This window comes from Littorina saxatilis, linkage group LG12 (assembly GCF_037325665.1).
Source record: "Littorina saxatilis isolate snail1 linkage group LG12, US_GU_Lsax_2.0, whole genome shotgun sequence".
Lineage (NCBI taxonomy): Eukaryota > Metazoa > Mollusca > Gastropoda > Littorinimorpha > Littorinidae > Littorina > Littorina saxatilis.
Window position 1 is genome coordinate 2,672,316 of NC_090256.1, and position 20,610 is coordinate 2,692,925.

Consider the following 20,610-nt stretch of genomic DNA (forward strand, 5'->3'; position numbering starts at 1 on the left):
AAAAATGTTGCATGTTCCTGCTTCACAAATGCCTGCACAAAAGCACACGGATGTACACGTACCTACATACATACCCGTGCAAACAATCTACCACTGCAACACCACAGCCCCACACATTTATCCAAAAGTTGTCTGAATATTTAATACTGGCAATCTTGGTATTGAACAGGGAACTCTACTTTCATGGCGTATGTGGTCTAGGTCTCATTTTATACATGCTAAACCACCCTTACAAAATAACAAGTCGCGTAAGGCGAAATTACTACATTTAGTCAAGCTGTGGAACTCACAGAATGAAACTGAACGCACTGCATTTTTTCACAATGACCGTAGTCTGCCGAATCAGGAAATGATGTAGAATAAGATGAACGTAAATTTGGATCGTTTTATATAAAAAAAATTATTATAATTTTCAGATTTTTAATAACTGTTACGGCTGGAATTTCGGTGTGTATGTCTGTGTGTATGTATATCTACTCCTATCAGAAATTGTGCGTGCTACTCTCTGTTTACTATCTAGCCTTCACACACACACACACACAACACTCCAACCAGGCACAAAGACAAGAACACAGTATAGCCCTTTGCCCCTGCACCTCTATTAGAATGTTCAATAACACAACATAAACATATTATTATACATCCATTCTACAGATCACTTTCACTCCACATGAAAGTTCTATTTCTGTTAACACACAGAAATCTAACTGCACAAAATTACATACATGTTATTTTGTCATGCAGTCTACAATTCCCGTGCACACACATAAAACACTTTAAGCTTTGTTCCGTGAGAACCTGTCTGTCTCAATACACACGAAGTCATTGCCTCAAGCAATACTTCTGTCAATATTCACTTCTGTTACACACAGATGACAAAAACCACGACGCTCGACGTCTCATGGTTATTCACTCGGGAAACGTATCTCTGTACAGCTATCACGCTGGTTAATTGCTCTCAGTCGTACTCACAATATACAGTGGCACGCACTGCTTCACCCCACCCACACAACTGTCTCGTGTGGTGGAATGGGACGGGGTTCCCGTTTTGCAGCGCTTCACGCTGTCTCCCCTTCTGCGTTCCCACAGCTCACGGCTGGAGCGTGAGGGTAGAACCTCCCGTCTCGTTCCCCTTCCGCGACCCCTCTCGGCCCGGGATACTTCCGCGACCCACTCGGCCCGGGATGCTAAAATACACAAGTTTAAACTACCATAAGTCTCCATACTTGAATAAACTTTTATGACATTCTTTATCACTACCGTCAACTAACTTATGCGGTTACAGTATATACACCCGCTAACTCATAAGCGACTTCATTTCCGAAAAACATGTAAACATTCCCTTTTCAACAATGGCTGACATCAACGCACACTTTTCAGCTAATTCACACATGACTCTCCCGGTCATTTCTCAAGTCAATATTTCCGAGCAAAATAATATCTCCGAGCAAAATATCAATTCAATAAATACCTGTAAACACAGCAGCTGAATCTACCGATTCAATACCGCGGCACGAGTCCCCAAACGACCTCCAGCGCCCGGTGAGAAACTTTACAATCAGGAGACACTTCTTCTCCTGTCGATAGTCTGCAAAGCTCTGCTGTCTAATCTATCTACAAACGTGACCTCAGTCAATACTCCTCTCTGATTGGTCACATCCCACTCGTGACTATACCGCATTGCGTCAACGACATCTCACCGTGCGGTGTCTACTCAAAGTTCGTGGCCCATGAAACTTTGTACACCTGCGTCACATAACTCCAATATACACTATGTGCAAATCCGTTTGTCACAATAACCACGACCCTCGGCTCGATTCCCCTTCTATGTTAAAACATTTAGTCAAAACTTGACTAAATGTAAAAAGCCACACATCGTGTAAGCTAATCGACTAAACAACAAGAGGCGAAGCCTTCAAGGCTCACGTAAGAAATCGACAAACAGTAACACAAACTCAATCACTCCGTCACACATACACACACAGAGTACACACACACACACACACACACACACACATACACACACACACACACACACACACACACACACACACACACACACACACACACACACACAGAGAAAGAGCATAGGTGCAACTGTGCAAGAAAGCGAGACACTAGATCTACTAGATCTGTCTGTCTGCATGTAGCCTACTTACATGGACACGACTGCCAAATAGTCTCGGCCCGCTCAAAATAACAATCACCGAGACTTTCAGTAATTCCATCGCGTGACGTCTAACCCTCGTACGTCATAATGTGACGTCAATGTAATATGACGTCTTCAAATGTTAAAGTTTCTACCACAGACATACACACATACATACGCACGCACGCACAGACAGACAAAAGTTAGCATCGCATAGGCTACACTTACGTGAGCCAAAAACCAGACACGCGAACAAACAAAAAACGAATACTTTGATTTTCAACAAACTTAATAACAGATTTAGGTAAATAATCATGCCATGCAAGGAACATTTCTATTGAATTCGGTCGATGCTTAGATCTAGAAAAACACCAGCTCACTTTATGGGGATTTGAATAGTGCTGTTTCATGAGTTCCAGATCTAGACTGACAAGGTAGTAGAACATTTATCCCAGCGAAGCTGGAGGTATCCCACGAACGCATTTTCATACCGATAATACATGCCAATGTGTGTGTCACTGTGTGGGTGTGGGTGGGTGTGTGTGCGTGCGTGCGTATGTACATGTGTGTGTGTGTGTCTGTTTGTATAAGAGAGAGAGAGAGAGAGGGTGGGTGTGTGTATGTGCGTGTGCGTAAGTGTATGTGTGTGTGTATGTGTGTTTGTTTGTAAAGGTGTGTATGTCCCTCTGTCTATATATGCGTATGGGGGGGGGGGGGGTGTTTTGTGTGTATGAAGTGTGTGTGAGAGAGTTAGTGAGTGCGTGTGACTGAGTGTGTATGTGTGTACGTGTGTAACGTGGGTGTGTGTGTGTGTGTGTGTGTGTGTGTAAGACGTAAGACATTTTATTGATTAAACACACAAGGTTCATTTCAACGGGGAGGGGGGAGGGGGGTCAGTAATACATGCCGTGTGTTTGTATTTATGGACAATCACCCGGTTTTATCTCTTTCTCTCTAACATATAATTATATACTCACACGAACGCACGCACGCTCTCACTCTCTCTCTCTTTCTCTTAAACATAAAGACATATCCAGCGCATGAATTAACAATATGGATAGGTGCAACGACAAACAAGTTTACAGTGCTAACATACATTATCGGCTTTCAATCATGTTCTATCGTTCCACGGCACAAACTCTCTCTCTCTTTCTCTCTCTCTCTCTCTCTCTCTCTCTCTCTCTCTCTCTCTCTCTCTCTCTCTCTCTCTCTCTCTCTCTCTCTCTCTCTCTCTCTCTCTCTTTCTAACCTACAAACATTTCCAGCGCATAAATCAACAATTTGAATAGGTACAATATCAACACAGGTGTACTACACCAGCATACATTTATATTTGCAATCAAACCTGCTCTAACATTCAACGGCACAAACTATGTATAACCATCGCCGTCTCGTTCACCTGTTCCACATTGGGTAGCTAGTCCAAAAAACTTTTCCTTTTTTGAAAAACACGATATAAGAATCTGGCCACATGCACCACTGAATCTCCTTTATCTACAGACATAACACGTATAATACTGTTCGCATCTTCACTCTGGTTTTTTTCTCTTAGTATTTTGACATTAAGTCTATAATCACAATATCCTTTGCATACAAACAATACATGTTTCTCGTCTTCCACGTCCTCTCTGCATACAGGGCAAATCAAAAGGCCCGGTACAACGTCGGTTCGATAGCGGCATTTGTGAGTGTTTATGGGTGAAATACCAAATCGAAATTGTATGTATGCATCTCGAAAACAGAGGAGCTGAATATGGTCTATATACACTTCAGCGCGAATTTCTTGTTTAAAGAGCGAATAAAATTCAAATCGCTCCGAGTTCATGATGCTGTCGTGCCAGTCTTGCTGGAAGCAATCAAACAATCGTTGTCTAAATACTGTTATAAATCGATTCAAATCGCCTACACCTTGTTGCAGCCAGACATCTCCAAAGCCGTACATGCATAACATTTCTTTCAAATAATGAGACCATGTTTTCTTGCCATAACCCTGTAAATGTTTCATCATGTCATATGCTTTCCTTGGGAGTCTTTCGCTTGGCAAATGTAACACTCTCAGCCAATACTTTATACAGCGAACCGACGAAGTGACATAAAGTGGGTAGCGGCCTAAGTCACCATATACCATCTTGTTTGGTGTTTGTCGTCCTACACACAAAAACTTCTTGCATGCAAACAAATGGGCTTTCTCAAGAGCTTCAAACCTTTGGAATCCCCACAGCTCAGATCCATACATTAAGATCGGGAGGACCTGTGCGTCATATATTTTAAAAAATACGCTTCTAGGTATGTTGTGTGTGTGTGTGTGTGTGTGTGTGTGTGTGTGTGTGTGTGTTTGAGAGAGAACTCAGAACTCAGAAATGTTATTGTAAAGGCCAACTGACCCGTTACAACCGGTACATATATCAAACATGACAGCCTCTCTCTCTCTCTCTCTCTCTCTCTCTCTCTCTCTCTCTCTCTCTCTCTCTCTCTCTCTCTCTCTCTCTCTCTCTCTCTCTCTCTCATTAATTGGACGGAATATAACCACATGAGTCTTCACCCCCAAACGACCAAATACATGTTAAGGCTGGAGCACACTTTGGAAAGTACGTTGGAGTAGCCTCCCTTCTACGTTGGAGTAGCCTCCCTTCCCGGATTTAGAACGCGTTTCGTGTCGTAACAGATTATCCACTTACTAGCCATATCCGTATGCAAAATAATGAAATAAACATTAGGAAATGGCACACGTTTACAAATATCGACATTCTCTATCAGTGCAATAAAAAACAATCGTTAGAACTTGCATTTACGACATGTCGTGCGTGAGAACGTGTCAGTAAACAAGCACTTTTTGCCTTGCTGAAGAACCCCACGAGTCAAGCTAAAACAGACGACAAGTAATGGAAAGCAGTCTGCGGATAAACATAACAAACTACTGATGAAAAAGTGTGTTCATCCCTGCTCTGGATAAAAGACATCGGACTGATGACAACGTGGCAGCGTTCACGCGAAAAGATTTTTTTTCAGATTATCGCTTCTACATTTTATTGCACGTACTTGGGGCAGATCTGAATTTCTGAAAGATGACAAATCGGTCTTGTGAGCTGAGAACCACATGTTCTTTGCCGACAGAAATCACGATGGGACAAGATGTAGATTGTGTTGAAGAGATGTTTGCAGATTATCGCATCTACATTTTATTGCTCAGATCAATGCACGTAGTTGGGGTAGATCTGAATTTCGCAATGGAAGACGACAAATCCGTCTTGTGAGTTAAGAACCACACGTTCTTTGGCGGCAGAAATCACTATGGAACAAGATGAGGATTGTGTTGAGGGGCTAATACTGACTGACTTTAGATGAAGAGTTCCTAGACTGCCTGGTTTTTGTAGAGAGGCATCATGATGATATCCTGGTTTTTTTTTTAACGTTCTTGGTGACAACGCGCCAGAATCGCACGAAGATCGAACTCTCGAAGAAAACAAGTTTATCGCTGAACATCGGAAATGTGAAATGCTCTTCCTGTCTGACCAGTCTCCCCGTTAAATCCACAGGCTACATTATTTATCAGGTAACTTACCAAACCGGAGTGTGTGTGTGTGTGAGTGTGTGTGTGTGTGTGTGTGTGTGTGTGAGTGTGTGTGTGTGTGTGTGTGTGTGTGTACACCGGATTACCACCATCAACGCACCCTTTTGGACTTTTCTACTATGCCTGCTGTGACATTCACGAGGATTATTGTGATTCTTGGACAATTGTGTGCCTATGCTGGACTTGCAGGAAGACAAACGGTGCCGGAACGGTATACGTGCTGCCAAGTGTGCACGTCCAGAGCGCAGTGTGAACCGAGAGTGAGTGTGTCATTGTGTGGAAGTTTTGCTTGATTGATTTATTCATGATTTAATTTGCTTTTTGGTTCAATAGTAAAATCTGTGTACGTTATACTTTGTATTTTGTGGTGTGATTCGCCCGAGTGCGAGACCCCCATCCCCGAACGCCTCTGTGGGTGGAATTGTATATATATATATATACTTGTGTAACGTGAGTGTGTAGATGAGAATGTGAAAGTTGCTTTGGACCCAGATACACACAGCAGACACCAACGCAACAGCTAAGTTTCAGCCTGACAAAGAAATTCGAGTGACACAGCTAATGGCTGTACTTGTTATTTCTCTATTAAAACAAATGTTTCAAGATCTTTAGGCCAAAACAAATAAATTGTCTGTTTCTATTAACATGGCTAAAAAAAATAGGGTAGGTAGGTAGGTGTTTTTGTTGTTGTTGTTGCCAGGATAGAATTCTTGAAAATAACTAAATGACACAAAGAGACAAGACTCGCTATAGATAGATTTATAAAAAAAAATAAAAAAATGTGACAAAGGATATAAAATGATTGTTTTACCTGGTCTGGAATCTTCAGTAGTAATTGCATAAAAAAAGTCTGATAATTATATCAATTATCATGTTAACTTTTTCTTAAAATGGGTGCGTTAAATCCTAGTCTGTTTGTTTTTAATGGACTAAGCAATCCTTGGACTGACAGAAAAGATGTATTTTAAAAATGTCCAGTTGCTTTTACTTATTTTTCTAATTGGAAGAGAATACAAATAATTAAATTATGCACTCTTTTCTGTTCAAATGGGTAGTAAAAGGATCACAGTTCAAGATGTTGCGCGACAAGAGGTGTGTTTCTTTTATAAAGAGCAAAAACTCAACTTGGTATCTAACACTATTTCTGAACACTGTAACCACTTTAGCACTTTTTTTCTCTTTTTTTTCTGTCTTCCAAACTTCTAATTCAGCTTCAAAAATGATTAAAAAAAAGGGTTTTTTTCTTCTGAAATCTACAGTTAAATCACTATTTTGGATATTCTATTTTGCTTCCCTATTTATCTTCTTAAGTTTTTGATCATCTGATTACCTTGCTTTTCTATTTGGAAGATAATATGCACTCTTTTCTGAAAAATGGGTAGGGGGTGGGGGTAGTAAAAGCATCACAGTATAAAATTTTGTGCGACAAGAGGTGTGTTTCTTTTAACTTTGATGAAGAGGGATAACTCAACTTGGTATCTAACACTAGTTCTGAACACTGTAACCACTTTAGCACTTTTAATTTTTTTTCTCTCTGTCTTCCAAGCTTTAAAATTTAGCTAATAAAATGAGTAAAAAAGTGGGTTATTTTTCAGAATTGACCAGTTAAATCACTCTGTTGGATGTTCTATTTTGCTTCCCTATTTCTGTTCTTCAGTTTTTGATCATCTGACTACCCTGCTTTTCTATTTGGTAGATAATATGCACTCTTTTCTGAAAAAATGGGTAGGGGGTGGGGGAAATAAAAGTATCACAGTTCAAGATTTTGGCCGACAAGAGGTGTATTTCTTTTAACAGTAGTAAAGAGGGATAACTCAACTTGGTATCTAACACTATTTCTGAACACTGTAATCACTTTAACACTTTTAATTTATGTTTGTTTGTGTTCCAAGTTTTAAATTAAGCTTCAAAAATGGGTAAAAAAATCGTTTTCTCATAATTCACAAGTTAAATCATTATGTTGGATGTTCTATTTTGCTTCCCTCTTTCTCTTCTTAAGTTTTTGATCATCTGACTACCCTGCTTTTCTATTTGGAAGATAATATGCACTCTTTTCTGAAAAATGGTAAGGGGGTGGGGGTAGTAAAAGCAACACAGTTCAAAATTTTGCGCGTTAAGAGGTTTTGTTTTTTTTAAATTGGTAAAGAGGGATAACTCAACTTGGTATCTAACACTATTTCTGAACACTGTAATCACTTTAACACTTTTAATTTATGTTTGTCTGTGTTCCAAGTTTCAAATTAAGCTTCAAAAATGGGTTAAAAAAATGTTTTTTTAATAATTCACAAGTTAAATCATTATGTTGGATGTTCTATTTTGCTTCCCTCTTTCTCTTCTTTAAGTTTTTGATCATCTGACTACCCTGGTTTTCTATTTGAAAGCTAATATGCACTCTTTTCTGAAAAATGGGTAGGGGGTGGGGGTAGTAAAAGCATCACAGTTCAAGATTTTGCGCGACAAGAGGTGTGTTTCTTTTTACTGTGATGAAGAGGGATAACTCAACTTGGTACCAAATACTATTTCTGAACACTGTAACCACTTTAGCACTTTCATTTTTTTTCTCTCTGTCTTCCAAGCTTTAAAATTCAGCTAATAAAATGAGTAAAAAAGTGGTTTTTTTCAGAATTCACCAGTTAAATCACTATGTTGGATGTTCTATTTTGCTTCCCTATTTCTGTTCTTCAGTTTTTGATCATCTGACTACCCTGCTTTTCTATTTGGTAGATAATATGCACTCTTTTCTGAAAAAATGGGTAGGGGGTGGGGGAAGTAAAAGTATCACAGTTCAAGATTTTGGCCGACAAGAGGTGTATTTCTTTTAACAGTGGTAAAGAGGGATAACTCAACTTGGTATCTAACACTATTTCTGAACACTGTAATCACTTTAACACTTTTAATTTATGTTTGTTTGTGTTCCAAGTTTTAAATTAAGCTTCAAAAATGGGTAAAAAAAAATAGTTTTCTCATAATTCACAAGTTAAATCATTATGTTGGATGTTCTATTTTGCTTCCCTCTTTCTCTTCTTAAGTTTTTGATCATCTGACTACCCTGCTTTTCTTTTTGGAAGATAATATGCACTCTTTTCTGACAAATGGGAAGGGGGTGGGGGTAGTAAAAGCATCACAGTTCAAAATTGTGCACGTTAAGAGGTGTATTTTGTTTAAATTGGTAAAGAGGGATAACTCAACTTGGTATCTAACACTATTTCTGAACACTGTTATCACTTTAACACTTTTGATTTATGTTTGTCTGTGTTCCAAGTTTCAAATTAAGCTTCAAAAATGGGTAAAAAAAATGTTTTTTTAATAATTCACAAGTTAAATCATTATGTTGGATGTTCTATTTTGCTTCCCTCTTTCTCTTCTTTAAGTTTTTAATCATCTGACTACCCTGCTTTTCTATTTGAAAGATAATATGCACTCTTTTCTGAAAAATGGGTAGGGGGTGGGGGTAGTAAAAGCATCACAGTTCAAGATTTTGCGCGACAAGAGGTGTGTTTTTTTTAACTGTGATGAAGAGGGATAACTCAACTTGGTATCAAACACTATTTCTGAACACTGTAACCACTTTAGCACTTTTAATTTTTTTTTCTGTCTTCAGTTCCAAGCTTTAAATTAAGCTAATAAAATGAGTAAAAAAGTGGGTTTTTTTTAGAATTCACCAGTTAAATCACTATGTTGGATGTTCTATTTTGCTTCCCTATTTCTGTTCTGAATTTTTTGATCATCTGACTACCCTGCTTTTCTATTTGGTAGATAATAATTATGCACTCTTTTCTGAAAAAATGGGTAGGGGGTGGGGGAAGTAAAAGTATCACAATTCAAGATTTTGCGCGACAAGAGGTGTATTTCTTTTAACAGTGGTAAAGAGGGATAACTCAACTTGGTATCTAACACTATTTCTGAACACTGTAATCACTTTAACACTTTTAATATATGTTTGTCTGTGTTCCAAGTTTCAAATTAAGCTTCACAAATGGGTAAAAAAAATAGTTTTCTCATAATTCACAAGTTAAATCATTATGTTGGATGTTCTATTTTGCTTCCCTCTTTCTCTTCTTAAGTTTTTGATCATCTGACTACCCTGCTTTTCTATTTGGAAGATAATATGCACTCTTTTCTGACAAATGGGAAGGGGGTGGGGGTAGTAAAAGCATCACAGTTCAAAATTTTGCGCGTTAAGAGGTGTATTTTTTTTTAAATTGGTAAAGAGGGATAACTCAACTTGGTATCTAACACTATTTCTGAACACTGTAATCACTTTAACACTTTTAATCAATGTTTGTTGGTGTTCCATGCTTCAAATTGAGCTTCAAAATGGATACAAAAGGATTTTTTTCCGAATTCACAAGTAAAATCACTACGTTTAATGTTCTATTTTGCTTCCCTATTTCTCTTCTTCAGTTTGTGATCATCTGATTGTTATTTTGTTTACATTTTCACAATACAATATTGCAACTTATTCAGTAGTGTTTGCGTGAAAAAATCTGATACCTATGCTTAAACTTCAGTCGTTATCTTAAAATTTTGCGCGTTAAGCCCTTTATATTTTGTATTTTCCTGATAAAGCAAACATTGAACTAACAGAAAAAGTAACTTTTAAAACTACCTAATCACTTTGAAATTGGGCCTCCAAAGTGTTCTCCAGCCTTAATTACAACAAGGCAAAAAAGACAAAACATCAAGAATAATCCTCATTCCTTATTAATTGGCAACGATGCAATAGCGGAAGTAGGAGATCACAAAGTTTTGGGAGTAAATATCGATAATAATTTATCTTGGACCCATCATGTTAGATCGTTGTGTAAAACCATGTTGAGGAAAATATATTTGTTGAACAGAATAAAACACTTTCTTGATCCACACTCAAGGTTATTATTTTATAATGCATACATACAAACCATCACGGATTATTGTTCGACCATCTGGGACTCAGCCAGTGCAAACATTTTAAAACCACTGTATAGTCTACACAGACGAGCACTAAAATCAGTTCTATTAAAACAATCCAGTCTTGTTTTGGACGATTATAAAAAACTTAAGATTTTGCCCTTAAAAGAAAGATTTAAATCAAATAAAGGCGTGCTCCTTCACAAAATCCTTTCCGGCCATGCACCGAGTGCTTTCATTACAAAATTTAAAGCCAAACCAAGCCGACAATTCAACGTCCCCATTCCGCGGATAGATCTCTTTAAATCAAGTTTAGCTTATTCTGGCAGCGTTTTGTGGAATTCTCTCCCGGAATCAGTTCGAGTCCCAACAAGTCTCAATACTTTCAAAAAACACCTCTCATTACATTTAATGTCAAATTACGAAAAGTCACAGTGATGGAAGACTTGGTTCTGATTATTTTCATATTGATCATATCTGTCCATAAGCATAAGTGTTTCATAACGCAAGAATGTATGTATAGCCAACAACGTGTATATAGTCATGTAAATAGTTTTTCTGCTTTTTACATTTAGTCAAGTTATGACTAAATGTTTTAACATCGAGGGGGGAATCGAGACGAGGGTCGTGGTGTATGTGCGTGTGTCTGTGTGTGTGTGTGTGTGTGTGTGTAGAGCGATTCAGACTAAACTACTAGACCGATCTTTATGAAATTTGACATGAGAGTTCCTGGGTATGAAATCCCCGAACGTTTTTTTCATTTTTTTGATAAATGTCTTTGATGACGTCATATCCGGCTTTTCGTGAAAGTTGAGGCGGCACTGTCACGCCCTCATTTTTCAACCAAATTGGTTGAAATTTTGGTCAAGTAATCTTCGACGAAGCCCGGACTTCGGTATTGCATTTCAGCTTGGTGGCTTAAAAATTAATTAATGACTTTGGTCATTAAAAATCTGAAAATTGTAAAAAGAAATAAAAATTTATAAAACGATCCAAATTTACGTTCATCTTATTCTCCATCATATTCTGATTCCAAAAACATATAAATATGTTATATTTGGATTAAAAACAAGCTCTGAAAATTAAATATATAAAAATTATTATCAAAATTAAATTGTCGAAATCAATTTAAAAACACTTTCACCTTATTCCTTGTCGGTTCCTGATTCCAAAAACATATAAATATGATATGTTTGGATTAAAAACACGCTCAGAAAGTTAAAACAAAGAGAGGTACAGAAAAGCGTGCTATCCTTCTTAGCGCAACTACTACCCCGCACTTCTTGTCAATTTCACTGCCTTTGCCATGAGCGGTGGACTGACGATGCTACGAGTATACGGTCTTGCTGAAAAATGGCATTGCGTTCAGTTTCATTCTGTGAGTTCGACAGCTACTTGACTAAATGTTGTATTCTCGCCTTACGCGACTTGTTTTTACTGTCATGCTTATCTTTTGTAATTGTTTTACGTTTGTATATGTATATGTATTTAAGATTAGAATAGTCCCTCTCTGGGCGAGGGCTGGTTGAAAAGAAGCTCGTTTATATTGCTTATGCCACAACCCTCGTAAAATAAAATTTGATTTGATTTGATTTGATTTGATCTCTCTCTCTCTCCCACACACATACACACACACACTCTGACTTTCACTCCTTCTCACACACACACACACACACACACACACACACACACACACACACACACACACACATACACACACACACACACACACAACACACACACACACACACACACACAACACACACTCACACACACACACACACACACACAATACATACATGTATGGGTATGTACAGGGGATGGCTGGTGCCTCATCAAATACATCCTCAACTACAACATCAATCAATCAATCAATGAGGCTTATATCGCGCATATTCCGTGGGTACAGTTCTAGGCGCTCTGCAGTGATGCCGTGTGAGATGACATTTTATACGGCCAGTAGATTGCAGCCATGTCGGCGCATATTTACCTTTCACGGCCTTATTCCAAGTCACACGGGTATGGTAGACAATTATTAACTGTGCCTAAGCAATTTTGCCAGGAAAGACCCTTTTGTCAATCGTGGGATCTTTAACGCAATGCAATCAACAAAACAGAGAGACATGAAGCAATATAAATCATTCGGTTACACCTTAGGAAGTAAATCACGGCGTTTGTTAACATAATAAATAAATCTGCCTAAATCATGGAGACCCTTCTTGTTTTGAAATCACCGAGTCTCCATAATGTTCTTAATAACTCAAAAACACCTTTCTTAGCCCTGGATGCCATATCATTAAGAGCATTTGAAAAGGTCATGCGGGTAGTGAAAACAAGTCCTAAATACTTACAAGAGCTTACTATCTTCATCTTGACGCCGTTGAAAAACCATTTCTCGTTCTGAGAAATGTATCCCCCGTTTCTAAAAATAATTATGTTTGATTTTTCCAGGTTAACCTCTAAATCCATGTCATTAGCTTTGTGGGCAAGAATATTCAGTTGGTTTTGTAATCCAACCACGGTATCAGATAATAAAACAATATCATCAGCGAAAAGCAAAATGAATAGTTCAAGTAAGTCAGGCACCATCTGTATTCCATGTTTACCCTTACAAATAATTTCCGACGCCACATCATTAATAAACAGGGAAAAAAAAGAAGCGGGCTGGTTATTTCCCCCTGCTTGAGGCGTCGGTCAGTTTACACCCATATCTTACTCGGCCTTTAACTCTTCTGTACATGCCTTGGATGGCTTGTTTGAGAGAGAGAGAGAGAGAGAGAGAGAGAGAGAGAGAGAGAGAGAGAGAGAGAGAGAGAGAGAGAGAGAGAGAGAGAGAGAGAGAGAGAGAGAGAGAGAGAGAGAGAGGTTTGTCTTTCGCTGGGGTATGCAGTGCCTTGGCGTTGCACTTATTCTTAATTTTAAGTTATTTTGCCCAAAAAAACTAAGATTTTTTATTTTTGTATCTTTTTTTTCCAAATGCCCCAAAAAAGTCTAGAGTCGCGCGATAAAATAGGGTCGGTCGGGATACCGTAAACAGACTTTTTTTGTGTGTGTGCCTTAACAGAAGAACTAAGTTTGCTGTTTTCGTCCATATTGTAGACCGGAACTTCTTTCAGACTGGCAGATATCGAAGACATCAAAGTGACCTTCTTTCCGTTGTCTTTGCACTCAGTACTTGGGCCGACTTCAAATGGTAGCTTTGGAGCTTCGACCAACGATGATGTTTTACGGACCATTTCCTTAGATGGAATTTTACCGGCCTGGGCTGTTCCGTTGACTGCAGACAATGAAGGGTTTTTACCTGTCTCGACCAATTCCTTTTCTGCCAAGTCCGAGTAGGGTCCCTGCATTAAACATTCACCATTCTGCGTGTGCTCGTCCAAGTTGTGAATGGTGATGGACGATGCAAACGCTGAGTAGATTCCCACTGAGCTGGCTGTGGTGAAAAGCTCGTCCTCGTTGGTCACTGATCTCTTACCCTCGTCCAAGTTGCGAATGTTGATGGACAATGCTCTCGGCTTGGACGATACTCTCAGCGTGGACGATTTCAGAAGGCAGGAGCAATGGGCTGGAAGGCTGTTTTGTAGAACGTTCTTGAATCCCGGTTGGTGGAACGTATATATTACGGGGTTGATTAGAGGGTTGACGTGCGAGAGAAAGATGGTAAACTTGATCAGGTCGAAACTGATGTGAGTGTCCGGAGACCACATCCGAATGCAGCTGATTATTTGCAGAGGAAAATAGCAGACAGCAAACATGACGAAGATGAGAGACAGAGTTTTCGTCAATTTCACCTCCCTCTGCCGCGCAAGCAGACGACGTGCTTTTTTTGTTAAACAAGTCAGCTATCATAAATTGGCTCATCCTCCTGTTGTGTTCTTGAAAAGAAAAAAGCATCTTTAGATGAAAAATCATCACGAGGAAGAGGATTGGAACCAGGAAACCCAAAAAATTGACGTACACGCTATAAGACAGCGGAATGACCGCACGGTAGGAGCAGATTGTAAAGCCTTGAGGATCTTCATGCAAGCCGATGAGAGGGATAAGTCCATTCAGAGTGCCCACAACCCAGGCGCCACCTGTCAGGATAGCAACAGAGATGGGCGTTGACGAATAGAAATGGTACAATGGACTGTTGATGGACAAGAAACGGTCAAACGCTATACATACAAGGCTGAGTACCGTGACATTCGATAAGACTGTCAAAATACAGTTCATGAAAACACATCCGTAGAAGTTCTTCGGCAGTCCTGCATGAGAAATGGTAGCGAGAGTGGGAACGCAAAGGCCTTCAAGGATGTCAGTTACAGCTAAGCTGCAGATGTAATAATTGGCCCGCGATCGTAATTGTTTGTAATGCCATAACGCTAATGGCACAAGGGAATTGACCAGAACGGTCAGTATGCCAAGCATAATCTCGGAAATTGCGTAGATAGTGTCACCCAATGTCCATCCGTTTCTTTCCAAAAACAGCATACCACGAGCATTTGAGGGAATCAACCAGTCTGATGAATTGCCAAGATCCATTTAAACTTTGGCAACACTCTGGCTTTAGAGTAGCATGAGTAGGCTTACTTGAGCAAATCCAGTCTGATGAATACACCACTAAACAGTTCCGACGTTTACATGGAACAAAGAAGGAAAATCACGTGACCGCACAGACGCCTCTCATTGGCTGCGTCATTTTTTCGAGGAAACAAATCGTCTGCAACACAGCTTTGCGTATGTTCTGCGACTGACAAGTCCGACACTTGTGTTTATTTTGTTGTTTTGTCGATGTAAATTCAGCGATTATCGATTTTAACAATGGCATGTCACTGCCCGATGATTGATTGTGACAACGGAAGCTACCGTCTTCAAAGTGGACAGCTAAACTTTGCAAAATTCACCAGGATCCACACGAGTCTGTGTAGGCTGTTCATGCCAACCACCGTTCAGGTAAGCGCAACACTGTAACAGTTCTTGATCAACTTATTTTATTGCCTGACATTCATGCGATTTATTGTTTTTTTCTGCAAATTCCATAGCATGATTACAAAACCGTTTAGCTAGACCTGCATTTATACAGCTTTGAACGTTACAAAAACTGCACACCGGCACTGCATGAAATACTTGTTTGAATCTGCCGTGCATGAGATCAAAAAATGTGGCTCACTTTCTGTGTCAGTGTGTTTCCGTTTCTTGTTTTTTTTGTTTTACTTCATGTTGTTAGAGCATGGCTGTGATTAAAAAGCAATAAAAAATTGCTTTGTAGAGCCATAAATTGTTAAATCTGATATGCATCTGTCTGTTTTCAACAGCTTGCATCCGCATCCAACACACAAGAAGAACCCAGCACAAGCTTTTTTTTCACCTGCAAGGGTTTGTTCTCAACACTTTCTTGATGGCACACCAACTGCACAGAACTCTTTCCCAACACAAAACTTGGGATACCCTGGATTTCAACACAGAGTAAGTTGTTTTTTTAAATAACTTTCTTGTTATATTTTGTGTGTGACGGTACGCAGTAAAGAAGATGGTAAGGTGTTGAATGTATTTGTTCACACATGCTGTTCCTAGTATCACTATGATGTGTCTGTGCCTTACAGCTTGAGTTATTTAATTGACTTTTCGTCTGTTCGTGTGTTTTGAAATCTGAACAAGAATGAATATCAATCAATATCAATATATGAGGCTTATGAATGTTGGAAGCCAAGCTAAGTTTTATGTGGGTGGTTTGTTTCCAGAGTGCGATTTGATCAACATTAGGAGAGCTCTCCATAGAAGCCAAAGGAACAAAAACAAGTGTACCGGGGAATTCACAGAAGGAGTTCTGTATTGCACTGAAAATAACAACAGTGGGTCCAAATGACCACCTTTATAAGTTGAAGTTGGGGGCATGGAACCCAAACGGACAACATATGTGGAGAACCCTGCATGAAGATGTAATACTACCATAAATACTGACAGAATGAACCCTGTTTGGCAATGTTTCAGACAGCAAGAGTGCTGATAGACATACCCCGACCAGAGCACCGGCTAGGCAGAAGAAAATGGGCAATGCGAGATCTGGAATTCCAGTTTGAGACGTGCCAGGCCCAAGGATCATCAAGGGAGAGGAATGGTGCAGCTAGTTGATTGCCAGAAAAGTGTGACTAGCCCTGAACAAGACCCATTCACAACAGAAACATTTCTGGGTGCTCTTGTTTTTGCTTATTTGTTGATAGTTTTTTTGTATAAGCAGATGCCAACTTAATGCACACCCGTTATGCGCAATCTTATTGCAATGATTAAGCTGACTAAGGAGAACAATAGACTGATGTTCAAACTACAGATTGCAAACATGGCTAAGAAAAAGAACGCAGACAGGAAAAATCCATGGTTATTCAGAAATCTGATTTCTCGCAGAACATATCATATTGCATTGGTATAGCCACGACCAGTCTCTTACAATTAATTCATGGTTTTAGTGTCACCCTTTGCAACAAGAAGATGGCAGGAAAAAGTCAAAAATTCTAAAAAGACAAGAATTTTTAGCGATCAACCAATGAGTATTGACCCTAAACGTTATAGTATAGATGAGATGTTGTTTATGCAATAGAGACGAGGATTAGACCTTCAGGATCTAGCCTATCGGTTTCGCTAATATAGGTAGAATAAAGTACATGTCACCAGAGTGGCCAAGAGCAACCTTAAACAATTTACAGGTTTGTTTTCATTTGTTTGAATGTTTCTCTCTTCTTCCTGCGCACAGTCTTCTCTCCATAATTTTCATGTCCCCTGTGCATACCATAACATGTTCTGAGGAAAAATGTTTGTTTGGCTCACTTTCTGTGTGTGTCTTTATTGATGTTTGTATGATGCAATGAGTGTGTCAGAACAAAATCTGAGTTCTCGTACTTTGAAAGGGAGAATGAGAGACAAGACAAAGCATTACAGCACAAAGTCAAACATATCAGCACTTGCAAACAAAATGCACACAATCCAGTCAGCTCAAAAAACTTTACTTATGTTGATAAACGTTATCACTAGCAGCAGATCAAATCTGATGACTTCATCCACTTGGCAATGAACATATTGGGAAGACAGATATCTAGTTTTATATATATATATACCAAAAACACACATGTAGTACAGTAAAAGTCATATCTATAATGGTGTACACAGGAGCCTTCCTTTTCAGAACTCCAAACAATAATCTGATAAAAAAAAAAATCCACTACAGAAAAAGAGGGAGTCTTAAAATGTAGGAAAATTAACATAGGTTTTGACAAGACAAACATTTATATTTTAGATGCGACCCACCCTACTACCTTTCAGGCTGAAAACTTACAGAAACGAAGCAGCTGTTCAACAATGTAGCTATGCCCATTACATGTGTAACGAGTAGAGCTTAATGCCTGGATCTGGCAAAGCTTTTACATGAGTTGACAAATTGTTCAAATTATTAGAGTCGTCAGGATTGTTTACTTTGTGGAAGGGTTGCTCTCCTTGTTTATCTGTGTGGTTTCATAGTTAAGAGGAAAAAGCTGTTTTGTTAATACCGCTTTCCCTACTTCTACTAGTTCCTCCTCCTAAGTGCATCCTGTTGCTGCCTGTATCAAAACGGGCAACAGGATTGGATTACTTTGGGAACAGGAGGTTGTGATGGCTGGCTCTGGGTAACAGGTGGTTGTGATGGCTGACTCTTGGAGACAGGTAGAAGTCTCTTTCTGGTTTTGACAAAGATGCAATCAGGGGCTTCCTCCTCCAAAATGACTTGCAGCATGTTGCATATGGTCAAAACACTGCCAAAAGGGAGAAAAAAAGAAAATAATCAATATGAGAAAGAGAAAGGAGACAACAACTTTTACTAAAGCATCATTTAGGACAATTTACCAAGTTGTACATAACAAATTGCTCACAAATTTGAGTGCAACTTGCATGAAGAGCATTGCAAAATTAAGACAGTTGCAGGGATGGCCAGATCTCAAAATCTTAACTTGCCAGACAGGTGAGTCATTTCAAGAAAGTCCAGTCCACCAAAAAGAATTGCTTGCCGGGTACAAACCACAGTTGCTATAACTGCATTGTTTATATAACGTTTTGAAACTAGAGTATACAACCAGAAGTGTTGCATTTGACGAGAATTTTCACTAGCCAACCAGGCGAGTTGCCAAGCGGTTTTAACTAGCACAGCGGATTTTTTGTACTCGCCCCTGGCCATTAGTCAGATGATTTGATCATCCCTGAATTTAGAAAGTCGGTTCAGTCATTGCTGATTAACTGTATCAGTATCACTGCACTTTTCAAAAATTATATGTATATATGACAGCGACAGGCATAATTTTAGTGTGTATTAATACTAGTATGCTGGTTTTTCAGATTTTGACACATTCCCTGTTCACTGAAACCAAAATGTTGTTAGGCTGCACTGCCATCTTGCAATTCAACTTGAACCATTCTCTTTTTCAAAAGTAAAGTGCAAATATGACGTATTTAAACAAGTAGAGAGGTTTCCTACCTGTAAGCCTTTCCTCCTTAAAACTCGTTGACGAGGCGATGCATGAGGTCGAGCTCACACTCACAGGCAGCCGGCGATGAAGACGCTTGGCCACAGGAATCGCCCATCTTGCTGCCTTTCAATCCAGTTGTGATGATGAATGGATCAGGATAAAGCACCCCTTTCACATACAACTTCTGCTTGTACTCCCGAAGAAGCACCCTCTCTGCATTTTCTGCTTCACGGTCGACAGGAATCCCATCTCCCAAGTTCCAAAGCAGGAACAGCTCTAAAACAAAAAGGCCTTGAGATCAAATCACAGTTTTTCGCACCTGTGGAAGGCATTCTTTTTGGCCCCCTCATCACCATTTTGTATGTAAACGTACCAAATACTCACTGACTCAGCCTGAGGTAAGCTTAGCAGCTATACAAACTGGCAGTGGCAACTTAGTATGCATGTTTGTTGTTTCATATCTTACCCACACGTCAGATTGAAAATGGAAAACTTTTGCATACACTATCGCAACATGTAGCCTGTGCATCACGAATCGGAATATAGTTATGCTTCATAGTAAGTTAGATTCCGTGGACAGATCAACGGCACTTATTCAAGTTTTTGACTTTAATCAACTGAAAAGTTAAGCGTATCTGAAGAGAGAGCACTTACTAAGTTACTGTTAGTGTTACAACTTACAGGGCGGAAAACCGGTCTTGGGAATGAACAACACATCGCATCATTGCAAAGAGTAAATAACGAAAGAAATAAAACTTACCTAGCTACAAGTTCCTCGTGTGCACCTTCCACACTCGTTTTCCGTACACACGACAAGGTTTTCGATGCTTCAGTGCTCCACAGTCGCACCTTCTGGATGGAAATCTCGCTCAAATCGCACATGTTTCGAGTTGCTGAGAAGCTAGCACGACGCGTTGTTTACTCGAAAAAAATCCTACGCATGCGCACTGTCGCAATGGCCGCGGAACTGTTTAGTGGTGTATTGTCGAAATCCATTTCAACTATGCAACCTTACCAATGACGTCAAAAGTGACTTTGCGGCTTCATGACGATGATGCTCACGTCATGAAGTCTCGGTTATCAGGACCAATTGGAACTGGCTGAAACTACTAAATCCAAAGTACAACTTTTACAGCTCTAAATGCTAACAAATAACGGTTTTGGGTGTGACGAAAAAAAGAACAGGGCCGGAGTGCTATGTTAATTATGAGCAGTTCTTCCACACCCATTTAAAAAATATGACACCACCAGCATGTTTCTGCATATTGAGCCAGAATTTTTTGTTTGGGCAAAACGACGTTGCAGTTCCGGAGCAAATGATCAAAATTCCTTTGCGAATTTGCGTTCAAACGTGTTTTTCCCATAATATAACAATGCACAGCTCGAAAATATGGCCAAGAGCAAATCTATGGTACTTCGAAGAAAGAAGAAGAACAACATTCTTGTTCAATACGACTTACAATTTACCGTGTGCGCTGTAACATATCCCTACCTTCTACAAAGAAGACGAAAAGCAGACATCTTCA

General features: G+C 39.4%; 3 long non-coding RNA genes across 4 annotated transcripts; 1 reads left to right on the forward strand and 2 right to left on the reverse strand.

Moving 5' to 3' along the window:
• Positions 1-579: 579 nt before the first annotated feature.
• Positions 580-1,796, reverse strand: LOC138981047 (uncharacterized). The gene is made up of 2 exons (XR_011460544.1): positions 1,472-1,796; positions 580-1,187 (listed from the first exon to the last, which is right to left on the reverse strand). It is a non-coding gene; the product is annotated as an uncharacterized lncRNA (long non-coding RNA).
• A 13,429-nt stretch (positions 1,797-15,225) lies between these two features.
• On the forward strand, positions 15,226-17,416 carry LOC138981049 (uncharacterized). 2 transcript variants are annotated; one of them, XR_011460547.1, is made up of 3 exons: positions 15,226-15,548; positions 15,911-16,061; positions 16,587-17,416. It is a non-coding gene; the product is annotated as an uncharacterized lncRNA (long non-coding RNA). The 2 variants fall into 2 exon arrangements; XR_011460546.1 differs by having other exon boundaries at positions 15,226-16,061.
• A 146-nt stretch (positions 17,417-17,562) lies between these two features.
• LOC138981048 (uncharacterized) lies at positions 17,563-20,063 on the reverse strand. Its single transcript, XR_011460545.1, has 3 exons — positions 19,845-20,063; positions 19,093-19,360; positions 17,563-18,376 (listed from the first exon to the last, which is right to left on the reverse strand). It is a non-coding gene; the product is annotated as an uncharacterized lncRNA (long non-coding RNA).
• Between the last annotated feature and the right edge of the window lie 547 nt (positions 20,064-20,610).